The following is a 12,365-nucleotide window of genomic DNA, read 5'->3' on the forward strand; positions in this document are numbered from 1 at the left end:
ACTTATTAATTTTAAAATAAAAATAAAAAATGTTAAGGCAAGTTTTCTTGGGGTATGCTTATCTATTTATCTGAGGCCATCCTCAAATATTAATAACAATAATAAGGATATATTGCTTCAATTAGAAAACAAAATAAGTTGACTAGTAATAAACAACATAAAAGTGACACAAGTGGACTAAAATGTCATAAAATCTTGCAAGAGCTTTACATTCAATAAACCTCAGATTCAAACCTTCCAGTGTTCATTGTTTCCTGCTCTTTTCTCCCCTCTATCCTTCATTTCTAGGCTGCTTATGGCAATGGCATCAGGATTTCCAACCTCCAATGAGATAGGAGGAAGAATTGGAAAGTTTTTTAGCATTAGTAAATGTTAGTTGATGGCTAAGGATAAAAAAATCACTTTAAATAATTATATGTCTTTTCCATTTTTGGTAATTTTTAGTGAAACTAAACTATTACCTAAGGGAAAATATCTATAGAGATTGGAGCATTGTCCTAAAAGGAAGATATTTTGCAGACCCAGGTATGAAAGATAAGACGTAACATTTGGAATCAGAAAAGTCTGGCTAAAACCTTAGTTAGCCCTACCATTTTAAGCTGTATAATACCAAATTATTTTCTTATTATCTTTAAACTTATTTTATGCACACATATTAACTATACATTTTAATGAAAATCAATGTGATATTTCTGTAGATGTATACAACATTCATTGATCATATTCAATGACCCTTCTTCCACTGTCCCATCAACCCTTCCCTGCATCCTTCCTAATTGCTATTAATCACTATTCTACTTGGTTGTTTATTTCATTTTGTTTGGTTTTTTAGATTCCGCATATGAGAGAGTACAGTGATACTTGTCTTCCTGGGTCTAGCATATTTCACTAAAAATAATGCACTTCATTCCATCCATTTTGCTGCAAATGATTTCATTCCTCTTTGTGGCTGAATACTACTACTTTGAGTAGACATACTACATTTTATACATCCATTCCTCTGTTGAAGAGCATCTAGGCCCTTAATATTTTACAATTGTGAGTTATGCCACTATAAACATGGGCATCCAGGTATATCTTTAGTATAATGACATCATTTCATTTTTATATATACTGTAGTAGCATGGCTGGATCATTTGGTAGTTCTATTTTCAGTTTTTTTGCACCTATGTGCTATCCTTCATAGTGGCTGTACTAATTTACATTCTTACCAACAGTTTATAAGAATTCTTTCTCCACATATTATCCTCAGTATTTCCTAGAGTGTGTGTGTGTGTTTGTGTGTGTGTGTTTGACAATAACCATTCTAACAGTGGTGAGAGGACACCTCACTGGAATATTGATACTAAAGCAGTTTTTAATCTACCTTAACTAAAGAGTTTTTCACTGTAAAAGAGTGGAAATTAAAGGAATTGTTGTCATTGTCAGGTGGCTTTCCATTTCCCTTGAAGGTGGAAATGGCATAATATTTCAGCAAAATTCCAGCTTCACACTGGTGTATTTATTAATCATCAACACAAGCTTTTTGTTTGCACTTTCTCCTATAGGTTTGACAAGAGCAAACATAAACAACTGAAAACCAGATGAGAAACCACACAGAAATAAGAGCGTTTATCCTCCTGGGACTGTCAGATGAGCCCAGGCTCCAGGTGGTAATATTCATCTTTCTCTTCCTCACCTACATGCTCAGCATCACTGGGAACCTGACCATCATCACCCTTACTCTGCTGGATCCCCATCTTCAGACTCCCATGTATTTCTTCCTCAGGAATTTCTCTCTGTTGGAAGTTTCATTCACAACCGTCAGTATACCCAAGTTCCTAAGTACCATTATTTCAGGAGATAAAACCATTTCTTTTAACAACTGTATAGCTCAGGTGTTTTTTTTTTTCATTCTCTTGGGAGTCACTGAATTTTACCTTCTGGCTGCCATGTCCTATGATCGCTACATTGCCATCTGCCAACCTCTGCACTACATGACCATCATGAATCGCAAAGTCTGCACAATGCTGGTCTTTGCTTCCTGGCTGGCCTCATTTTTAATCATCTTCCCTTTGCTCATGATGCTGCTAGAGCTTGATTACTGTAGGTCCAATATCATTGACCATTTTTACCTGTGATTACTTCCCCCTACTCCAACTTTCTTGTTCTGACACTAAATTCCTAGAGATAATGGGGTTTTCCTGTGCTGTGTTTACTCTGATGGTCACTTCGGCCTTAATAATTCTGTCCTACATATATATCATCAGAACGATTTTGAAGATTCCTTCTACTACTCACAGGACAAAGGCCTTTTCTACGTGTTCTTCCCACATGATTGTCATCTCCATCTCTTATGGCAGCTGCATTTTTATGTACATTAAACCCTCAGCAAGAGAGAGAGTGTCTCTGAGCAAGGGAGTGGCTGTGCTAAACACCTCAGTGGCTCCTATGCTCAACTCCTTTATTTACAGCCTGAGGAATCAGCAGGTCAAGCAAGCCTTCATGAACATGGCAAGGAAGATTGTGGTTTTTACAAGTACAAGGAAAGACGTGGTGTCTTGAGGTAAAGGCACATTGATGAATAATTAAAAGTACAAGAGAATGAAATTTCAGTAGCCAATTCAAATCAGCATTTCCCTTTGTGTCCTTCTTGTTCATTCACTCTTTTTTCCTAACAAGTTTACTGTCACATTTGTTTAATATATGTCTCACCAAATTTAAATTATTTTTGTATACCTTTCTGACACCATGTTTTTCTGGTGTGTGTTTATTACAACTTCTCAAGCAAGAATTATTTTACAAAGAAAATTGCAATTTGAGTTGTGGTCGGAACAAGAAGATACCTCATACACAAGTGACACAAATTACAAAATATTTATATATTTTATTTAATACACACCAAAATATAAATTGTAATTCTGTTTATATTCTATAGAAATTTCCTTACACTTTTTTCTAGGAAACATCTTAAATGCTACTTAAGTGAATGAAAACTGTAAATTTTACTCATTTAAAAAACAATAAATGGTCTAGGATTGGAGCTCGATGGTAAAGGACTTGCCTGGCATGTGCAAGGTCCACCTTTATTCCCCAGCACCACAAAAATAATGATAATAATAACAATAGTTCATAAGTTAAAAATTAAAATAAACCAACAAAAATGCTGCTTGTCTATTCACAAAGTAGCATGGACCATTAATAATGCATCTCTAGATTTAGATGCTAAATAGACTTTCATATTTCCAAACCCTACAATTTCTCAGTAGATGCATAGGTAGACACACATAAAAATATATGCATACATATGTATATATACACATACAAGGAAATAATGAACAGATTTATAGAAAATAATGAAGAAATAAGCATTGAAGCATTGGATACATGGGATAAATTTATTTTCTGAAATTCCATTGTGATTAAGCTCTTTTCTGAATATGAGCATGCCTGTGTTTGCATGTATATATGTGTATATATATGTGTGTGTTTATATATATAGATAGATACATATGCTCCTTGAAAATAATCAAAAAAAATGATATATAAGTATATATATGCATATATATAAAATCTCTTAACATATAGATCTTTTGAACATATTATATGCATGAAAAATATATAGATATGGGTATAGGTATCCTCATGTTTTGGACTTAGAAACAGGGCATATAATCAAATTAGTAGATACTTAAGTAAAATTTTGAAAATTTCTGTCTTGTAAAAAATAAAAGCTTCATTGCAATGAAAAATATTCCATTATATATAAAGTCATGATTTCATTTGTTAAAATTTCTATTCCACACATTATGCTTAAAATACTTAAAAAGTATTTAATAAAGATGTGGGTGTGTCTGTGTGTATGAAAAACTTGAAAATATGAATACTGAGAATTATTTTAACATGTGAGAAAACCTACTGTAATTCTCATCAATGGAGGTACATTTTGAATGTTACAATCAATTGAGAGATTGAGTATGAAATTTGCTGAAAGAGATAAAAAGGGATTCCAAATTTTGGAGGAAAATTGTACATGATTTGTAAATTAAATTTCTTCCAAATGAATTGCAATTTTTATGTTAGGAAGTAAATATTTGAAAAACCTATCTTTCTGTAACCTCAAAGTACCTATTTCCCCACAAATAAATAAGGAATATTATCAAATAAATGAAGCATAAATAACATTATGAGGATGAAAACAAATCTGTATGTAGATTACATAGAATAATTACCTATATTAATGACTACCAGCAATTATTATAATTTTCTCTAGACACAGTGAGATAGTTTTGAACACTTTCAGATAAAATTTGTTATTGGAATAAGAAAACTTAATGTAAGATCTAATCACAATGGCAAATTATAAAATCACAATACAGCATGATTAAATAGAGGCACAATACTGTACAGCAGATCTCTAGAATTTATTCATCTTGGAAATTCTATACACCCCTTGAATAGAAACTCCTATTTCCTTTTCTGCCAGTCCTGTAGCATTCTATTTTATGCTTCTATGAGTCTGCTTTAGATACTTCATATAGGTAAAATCATTCAGTGTTTGTACTACAATGATTGGCTTATGTAATTAAGTATATTTTCCTTCAGGTCCATTCTCATTGAACATTATGGTAAGATTAAGTTTTTAAAAAATAGTATGTATGTGTGTGTGTGTGTGTGTGTATGAAAAACCTTATGCCAGTTACGTTGGGATCCCCACCACAACCTTTCCCCCAATTATTTTGCTTTTCCTGCTGTATAAGACAGCAATCATTTGACCATTGACTTTCTGAATATGGATTATTTCACTAAGCATGATGTTCTCCAGTTCTACTCATTTGCCAGCAAATCCATTCTTCTTTCTGACTGGGTAACAACACAAATGTGCCTATATATCACATTTTCTTAATCCATTCATCTATTGACAGGCACCTAGGCTTGTTTTATCACTTGGGTAATGTGATTTGCACTACTATTAATATTGGTATGCATACATCACTCTCTTGGGCTGATTTTAAATCTTTAAGATAAATTCTGCAGAGTGGAAGAGCTGGGTCTTATAGGTCCCATTATTAATCATTTTAGGAATCTGCATACTACTTTGCAGAGTCCTTGTATAAATTTGCAGTCCCACCTACAACCAAAGAGTGTACCTTTTTCTGCACATCCTCACCAGAATTATTATTATTTGTACTCTTGATGATTTCCATTCTAGTAGAAGTGAGATGAATTCTCAATATAATTTGATTGTGTTTCTGTCATCTCTAGAGATGTTCATTTTTGTGTGTGTATTTGTTGACCATTTGCAGTTCATCTTTTGAAAAGTGTATGTTTACTTCTTTTGCCCATTTATTAATTAAGGTATTTGTTTTACTGGTGCTAAGTGTTTGAGTTCTTTGTATATTCTTGGTATTAATCCCCTGTCAGAGGAGTTGCAGGCAACAATTTTCTCCCATTCTGTGGGCTCTTCTCTTCATGCTCTTAACTGTTCCCTTTATTGTCTGGAAGCTATTCAGTTTTGATTCCTTCTTACTCATTTATCTGGGTTTTATTTTGTGAGTTTTATAGGCCTTCTTAAGGAAGTTGGTGCCTGCACCAATATATTGAGTTATTGACCATATGTTTTCTTCTAACAGTTGCAAAGTTTATGGTCTAATTCCTAGGTCTTTGGTTCACTTTGAGATGTGCAAGAGATCAGGATCTCATTTCATTACTCTACATATGGCTGAGCTGTTTTCCTACCACCATTTTTTAAAGAGGCTATCTTTTCTCCAACATATATTTTTGACACCTTTGTGAAGTATCAGATGATTCTGTCTTTGTGGGTTTGTCTCTGTGATTTTATTCTATTCCATTGGTCTTTATGTCAATTTTAATGCTAACAACAAGTTGTTTCTGTTACTATAAGTCCATAGTATAATTTGAGATCAGGTATTATGATTTGTTTACCCATGCTATTCTTTGCTCAGGATTGCTTTTGCTATTCTGGGTCTCTTAGTCTTCCAAATGAATTTCTGGAATGTTTTTTTTCTAGTTCTGTGAACAATTTTATTGGTACTCTGATGGAGGTTGCATTAAGTCTGTATGTTGCTTTTGATAGTATGGCCACTTTGACAATATTAATTAGCCTATCCAAGAACATAGGAGGCCTTTCTATCTTCTAAGATCTTCTTCATTTTTTTTTCACAGAGTTCTATAATTTTCATCATAGAGCTCCTTCTTTCTCAACAATATCACCATTGGAGTATAGAAAAGCTATTGATTTATTAATGTTGGTCTTCAATTCTGATATTTTGCTGAATTATTTATCAGCTCTCTGAGTTTTCTCGTGGAGCTTTCCTTCCTTCCTTCCTTTCTTTCTTTCTTTCTTTCTTTCTTTCTTTTACAGGGCAAGTCTTATAGATTTAGGATCGTATCGTCAGCAAATAGAAACAATTAGACTTCTTCCTGTATATATATTTTTTAATTTCCTTCTCTTGCCTGATTGTTCTGGTTGGCTCAACATATATAAAACAACAAATGTGATTTGCCACATAAATAGAATTATAATAACATTTAAACAGATGTAGAAAAACGTTGGACAAAATCCAGCACCCATTCATGTTGAAAATGCTGAAGCAACTAGGGACAGAAGAAATTTACCTTAACATTTTAAAGGATGTATATGACAAAATTAAGGACAGAGTCTTATCTCAGATAACCATTCCCAATTGTGTAAGAAGACAGCAGGAAAGTGCTGTATTATGAATCTGGAAAATGTAGTAGATTAGAAGAAAGCCGTCAAAATTTAAAATGTATGTTCAAAAAACATCAACAGAACAAAACAAAAGCAAAACAAACAAACAACACTTTGCTCATAACTGAAGCACTCCAAAGAGGTCAGATTGTTAATTTTAATTTTCTGTGATATGTTTATGTCAAATACTAATGTTATCTAATAGAATTTCAAAGTTATAAATTCATATTTCCATATGATTCAACATAATATACTTGAGAACCAACTCAGAATAGTGAATAGACAACAGAAAAAGCATTTATCTGATCTTTTCTCTAGGAGTTGTAATAATAATAAGCAAATGGTAAATGATACATTGGAAATATTACAATTTTTTAGCACATAATGAACTAATGGAGTCAACTGTTCATCACAAATGGGCTGCTCAGAAAATATTGAAAACTTTGTTAAGCATGTATTCCCTTTCTGAAACAGTTTTAAAAGAACAAAGGGAAAATGCTATTAACCTGAATTAAATATCTAAATCTAACTATTTACTATGGGAGATTTATATATATTGAATGATTTTTATTACATTATATGTTATTAGTTTGTGTAATTATATATTAAATATATGTGCTATTATCTAATGTTATGATTTGGATATGAAGCGTTCCATTAAATTCATATAAAAGAAAATAAAGGAATGTTCAGAGGTTAAATGATTAGATAATGATAGCTGGAAAGTCATCAGTGGATTAATACATTTGATGGATGAATAATTTGAATATAATACTGAATGGTCACTACAGGCTGGTAGGATTGGAGTGGAGGAAGTATATCACAGGGGTCATGCCCTTGAGGACTTTATCTTGTTTCCTCAGATCCTCTCCTGCCCCTTCTCTGTCTCCTTTCTCTCTCACTCTTTCTTCTCCTCCTCCTCTGTCTTGGCTTCAATGAGGTGAGAAGTTCTACTCCACCAGGGCTCTTTCACCATGACATTCTGCCTCACTGGGGCCCAGAGTAATGACGTTTGCTGACCATGAACTGAACTTCTAAAACCGTGAAGCCCAAATCACATTCCTCCTTTAAGTTAGTGTCGTCAGGTATATGAACCACAGCAATGAAAAACAAACACATCTGATATTATATTTTCGTTGTCGAAATATTTGAGAAGCATGAAGAACGTGAAAGAGAATAATATGTGTAATCCACCAGCCAGAATGTCATATAAATGAAGGTTAATCATTTTGTGGTTATTTCCTATTAAGATATTGAAGTGATGATAAATAAAGGTAAAGCCAAGATGAGTAGAAAGATGAGGAAATTTGACAAAGCAATTAAAAATTGCAGTCTACAATGAGGATGAAGTTAGTTAAAGTATGTAATAACATTTTGTTAATTATGAAAAAATATGTACTTCATAATAGTTATTTTTAAACTGACCATTATAGAATAACCTTTAGTTTACAGGGGACCAACATCTAACAAAGTATTAACAATCAAAAAGGATTATGTAGACATTTTTTATATTTAAAAATATGATTAAATATTTAGATTTAGAATTCAGGTTTTGTAACAAAGTATGCTTCATAGTTATTTTTATTGCTTATTAAATATTACATACTAAAAAAATATTAAGTAATCACAACTAATGGAAATACATAGTTTGTCTAAGACAGCATTGTAGATTCTCTGTGGAATTCAAAAATACCATTATCAAGGGAGATCCACAATAGAGAAGAGTTAGGAGGTTTCTGAGAAACTGAAGGATGGCTAACAAAAATCCCTCCAGGTTGATAAGACAGCAGAGATGTGGCCTGGCCTTTGTCTTGTTCCCAGGAGATTAAACCTTTGGAAAACAAACCAAGTAGAGTTAAACTATTTGAGATAAAATGTACAATCAGTTGGAAGCAGTATTGTGATTTAATAATCTAAACTCATAATACCCAATTTTATCATATGTTTTTCTGTTCTTTCTTTAAATATTACTTTTTTAAAATTCTAGATAAAATTAGTGGAGGGGAACATAGTATATTGTCACATTTTCTGAAAGTTTTGACATTGCATCTTTATTTCCTAAAATACTTCCCTTCCATCCTCATAAAATAGAGAAAATATAAAATCAAATTTGATTAGTGTGAACATTGCTAGTGTCTGACAAAACAGCAATGATTTTACATTCTGTCCTTCACAGCAGAAATTTGAACATCTACAATATGGAAAAGACAGCTATCAGGACTTAGCAGACTAAATCCACAGAATAGCATACCTCTCCTGTGTTTGAAGAGCTGGGGGCTAACTGAATGGGTTAAGGTGAATTGAAGATGTTTTCCTGTACACTTCTAGACATCCTTGTGATGAGTGAATCAGTGGAATGAATGGCTCATGTAAGACAAAATGACAAATCAAGAAAACACTTTTCCATAAAACTTATCAGATAAGGAAGGATGATATTCAAATGGAAAATAAACTGTGCTATAACCCAAGTGACAGAGCTGCTAAAATCTAAGGCAAGTACTTTTGAAATTATGATTCAAAGGAAAGTGAAAAATAAATAACATGTTCTTTTAAGCTCAAACTGAAAAAAAAGTTTGTATACTGTGTGCCTGCATGTATGCACACACACACACACACACACACACACACACTTCTAACAAATCATCAAAGACATCAAACTTTACAGATTTTGAGAGAATTATAATATAAATCAGTAAGTGAACATGTTTCCTGGTTACTACATTAAATAGTCATATTATGACAAATATGTATTAAAATATAATGAAAAGAAGATGATCAAAATTGTTACAGATTGTGGAACATATTTTAGAATTATATCAATAAGGACTGTACTGATCATAATAAATTATATCTTTCTTCTCTATTTAATTCTGTTGTACCCCCAATAGCTTTAAAAGAGGAAAAAGGAGAGACTAAGAAACAAGAACAAAGAGAAAGAGAGAGAGATGAACCACACAGAGATCACAGAATGTGCTTCTAGGCCTTTCTAATTATCCTGAGCTTCAGATTGGAATTTTTATCTTTTTATTTATCACTTACATATTAAATGTCACTGGGAATCTGACTATCATCACTCTAATCTTGGTGGAATCCCCTCTACAGACTACCATGCATTTCTTCCTCCAGAACTTCTCTTTCTTAGAGATCTCATTTACAACTCTGTCTATCCCTAGTTTTCTAAGTGCTATTCTCACCCAGGATAAGACCATTTCCTATAACAATTGTGAAGCACAACTCTTTTTCTTTACTTTCATGGGAGTGACAGAATTTTACATTTTCACTGCCATGTCCTATGACCACTAGGTTGCCATCTGCAAGCCCCTTCATTACACAACCATTATGAGCAGGAAACTCTGCACCCTGCTTGTGCTGTGTGCCTGGGTGGGTGGGTTTCTGACCATTTTCCCACCCCTGATGCTTCTGCTTCAGCTGGGTTACTGTGCTTCCAAGGTCATTGATCACTTTGCATGTGATTATTTTCCCCACTTACAACTGTCTTGCTCAGATACATGGCTCCCAGAAACATTGCTTTCTACTTTGCTCTGGTTACTTTGCTATTCACTTTGGCATTAGTGGTTTTATCTTACATGTACATTTCCAGGACAATTTTGAGAATTCCGTCTGCCAGTCAGAGAAAAAAGGCTTTCTCCACCTGTTCCTCTCACATGATTGTCATTTCTATTTCTTATGGAAGATGTATATTCATGTATGTTAATCCCTCTGCCAAAGGAAAGGCATCACTGACTAAAGGAGTAGTTATTCTCAACACCTCTGTTGCCCCCAAGTTGAACCCTTTCATCTACATCCTGAGGAACCAGCAAGTAAAGCAAGCCTTCAAGGATGTGCTCCACAGGGCAGGGTAGTCTACAAATAAATGAAAGAAAATTTGTCAAAAGTAAGGGACACTGTAAGAAACAACTTAGTAAAATCTCAAAATTCATAAATATCTTTATTAAGTATCCTTGTTCTCTAATGGTTTCTTTATATGCCACATTATATTTGACTGGAGATTTCCCCAGTCCATTTTTCCACACCCACACCCAAGTATATCCAACATATTGTTTACTGAGTATTTAAAAATATGCTGAAATTTTCCCCTACAGAATTTTCTTGAAATGGTATGTATTTATATAAAACATTATCTATGATGTGGTAAAGAGTTTTAATTCTGTGTATATCACTCCATAAAAGGCACATGTGTCGCTATGTTGTACTTCAGATGCATAACTTTAAATTCTGTGTAATTTCTCCCATGTTTTCAAAGTGAATATTGATAATGTCATAATGTTTTTAGATTCTACGTGGTCTATATCTTGGTTTATTAAATATAATGTAATGTTCTATTACATTATATCTTAAATATCGGGTTGTAAACTTTGTGAAATTGAAGGGCACCACTTTCTTTTTCTCTTTAAATTGAGTTCCTCATTAAATACACAAAATAAATTTAGGATTCACTATAATTATGTTAGTCATATGAACATCAACTCAATAATTAAATTTTTGTCATGAGTTATCAGTTAATAGTTAGACCATAGGATAATTTCAACTTCAATTATTTCTCTTTAAGTAATATTGATTAGAAAACTTTAAGACTAATACACTTTATTTCTAAATTTATGGACTACTGTAATTTACAAAGTAAATATAAAAATTGTTTTAATTATTTATAAAATAAAAATCATTACATGAATTCTAATACATTCCAAAGGATTCTTAGTCTTTATATCTCAATAGTCTGCTAAAATCTGGAAATCAAAGGATTCCAATACAAGAAATTAAAATGGTAATGCCTCTCTGAGAAATTAAATCTTTAGGAATTTTTGTGATTTAAAGATGAACGCATGCCATCAGTCATAAATTCAACACAACTCAGTGCTATTTTATTTTTCTGTGAATTAACTAGTTTCTTACTCAACTTTTCCTATTCTCTCTCTTCTATCCTACTTTCAAATACTGTCAAATTTTAACCTATCAGTGATTGCACTTTTGAAATTTTATATCACATGATTTGCATACTTGTGATATTCGTGTTATATATGAAAAATAAGAAGAAATTGCTAAATGGAAAATGTGTGTTACATATATACTTATGTATGATATATGAATGTTATACTTTTCTTGTCATAAAACTTATATCTCTCAGTGTAGAACAATTTTGAATACATAAGTTTAAGTATTTAATACCAGATTTCTAACTATTTATTTTCTTGGCTCACAACTATTCCTGCAGTAAGAGGTTGTCATATTAACTATAAGCAACAATTCAATGAAAGTATATGATACAGTGAAAGGAAGTAAATGTAACTTTTACCAAATATTGCTATAACATTAGCTATGGGCATAAGAATTCTCTCCCTAAATGTAAATGATGATAGAAGGATAACTCTCATCAGAGATCCTTAACACTGGTCATTTCGGAAGACACTTAAGTCAGACTAGAAACTCAAGCAGCATTTTCTAACATATCCCTACGTTATTGTGAGGAAGATCTGATGAGGTTGACAAAATTTAAGGAATGCAAATATGCTAACGTTCTTAAAGATCCAGAATTTCTCAAAGAAAAAAGCCATAAGTTCAAATAACCATAGGAGAATCAAATTCTAAATCAAACTTTTATACATCCAATACCACATGTTATTTATATACTTAC

General features: G+C 32.5%; 2 pseudogenes; both read left to right on the forward strand.

The window, feature by feature from the left end:
* Positions 1–1,580: 1,580 nt before the first annotated feature.
* Positions 1,581–2,544, forward strand: LOC124087405 (olfactory receptor 6C1-like; annotated as a pseudogene).
* Positions 2,545–9,657: 7,113 nt separating this feature from the next.
* Positions 9,658–10,575, forward strand: LOC124087406 (olfactory receptor 6C3-like; annotated as a pseudogene).
* Positions 10,576–12,365: the final 1,790 nt, after the last annotated feature.

Source organism: Marmota monax, unplaced genomic scaffold, assembly GCF_021218885.2.
Source record: "Marmota monax isolate L192 unplaced genomic scaffold, Marmota_monax_Labrador192_F-V1.1 WCK01_AAM20220418_F8-fsc00012, whole genome shotgun sequence".
In the NCBI taxonomy this organism is placed as follows: Eukaryota; Metazoa; Chordata; class Mammalia; order Rodentia; family Sciuridae; genus Marmota; species Marmota monax.